The 1,857-nt window shown below is 35.9% G+C and overlaps 1 long non-coding RNA gene across 1 annotated transcript; it reads left to right on the top strand.

Moving 5' to 3' along the window:
* Nucleotides 1–348: 348 nt before the first annotated feature.
* Nucleotides 349–1,357, top strand: LOC117934437. The gene is made up of 2 exons (XR_004654490.1): nt 349–405; nt 1,243–1,357. It is a non-coding gene; the product is annotated as an uncharacterized LOC117934437 (long non-coding RNA).
* Nucleotides 1,358–1,857: the final 500 nt, after the last annotated feature.

The following is a 1,857-nucleotide window of genomic DNA, read 5'->3' as shown; positions in this document are numbered from 1 at the left end:
ATCATTCCTGAAATATCCTTCCATGAGATGCCTGAGAAGCTTAAAAAAAGGATGATTCTCTATGTGCAGGTTCCTTCAAGCCAGTAACGTGTATTTGTCTTGGGGAGAGTCGAATGGGAAAGATCCATGTATGCAAAACAAAGTCATTATTCAGTCAAGAGAGCTCTTTTCATTTGGTTCCATGTCTGATGAAAGAAGATTTGTTAAACATAGTATCAACTTTTTGAAGATCTGGAGCAGCAAGCAAAACTCAAAAGATTGATGCGTAATGTGCAGGAACTGTCTTCTTGCTGTGTTAAATTTCATTTTGAAATTTTAGTTGAATGGATGTGATAGTCTTCGAGTGAATTAGATTTCAAAAGATGGTGGAAGATGCAACATTTGGAGACCAGTCTGTCCTGATGGGTAACCACTAATCCTTACTTGTGTGTATTTTATTCTTTCTCCTTGTGCCAGCAACTGCTTAATTGTTGTAACTTGTTACATGTCAATTAATAGGATTTTCAGTCTACACTGACTTGGGTGCTTGAGGCTAGCTGCAAGACTGACTTTAGCTTTTTACAAATCTCTATCTCTGTTGAATTCCTGTCAAATGTTGTTGAGTTTATTGAACTTGATGATATTGCTTCCAAAATTGACCAGCTGGGACATCCAAAATTGAGTTTGCATTTGGAAGGAATTTAAGATTCCTTTTAAGCATTTCCCATATTTAGCCCATCAAAACAAAGGAATTTTTAGATTCCTGAAAGGATTTGGTAGGAGGATCTGGAAGGCCCAAATGTTGTCTTTAATATCCACCACCTAAATAAGTGTAATTTGACTAATTTCCAATCCTCCCTTGTGAGGAATTGAGTAGGCATTGTCATTCCCATCCCCAATATCATGGTCCAAAACTCCTGCCACCTCTCTCACCGGCCATAGTTGCCACCAAATCCACCACCATCCTGCTTCATCCTCATTGGAATTTAATGACATATCCAAGCAGCTAATTCAAGATTTTGGATACCTTAAATCCTAATGTTTGATATTCCATTTGATTGTTATATTCCCACTTATCTTAATGTTCAAATTCAAAGTTAGTCGGTTTTTCACTACCTATGGGAAGCTAAGAATCAAGTCATTTTTACTTAAAGTAGGGATTATGAGCTTAGATTTCTGCGACTATGTATCCTCCCATGGCTAAAAAATATGTTTCAAAATTTTCGTTATTTTTGAGATTTGAACACAGGTTATTTTCATCAGGTAGAATCATGGTTCCCTTGTGCTTGTTGGGGATATGTGCAGATGTTTAACAGTTTGAGGTCTTGAGAGTAAACTGTATAATCATAAGTAAGTTCCTTAAACATATGAGTTCACATTTTCTTTAAAATTGATATTATTTTTTGGAGAATTTGCTAGGGTCATGTAAAAGATTGAATACAAAGATTATGGAATCTGCTTCATTTTATTGAAGACTTATCTTTTAACGAGAGAGTTGGTGCTTGGAACTGTGTGGCCTATAGCCTTGATGCAGGTAGGTGAACAGGGAAAGAAAATTTGCTCAAGCTCTGTTCTATTAATAATATATAGTGAGGGAAGCTAAAGTGAAGTTTTTTATCTTTTATATCGAGGGGTTGCAACACATTCTTCTATCCATTTTTCATACTTATCCCCTAAGAATGGAATTCCAAAACATACTCCCCAACTGAAAGGTTTCTCCCTTGGGCATTTTTATTTCCAAACATCACTAGTAGTCCTAGAAAGTGAAATGGATGTGGATTTTTTCATTGATTCTATGATCATTCCATAGGCAAATTGGGGGAAGCTAAAGACTGCATTGAATGATCTTTTCATTCAAAATAATACAAAAGACTACTA

This window comes from Vitis riparia, chromosome 17 (genome assembly GCF_004353265.1).
Source record: "Vitis riparia cultivar Riparia Gloire de Montpellier isolate 1030 chromosome 17, EGFV_Vit.rip_1.0, whole genome shotgun sequence".
In the NCBI taxonomy this organism is placed as follows: Eukaryota; Viridiplantae; Streptophyta; class Magnoliopsida; order Vitales; family Vitaceae; genus Vitis; species Vitis riparia.
This window is presented reverse-complemented; position numbering and strand designations above follow the sequence as displayed.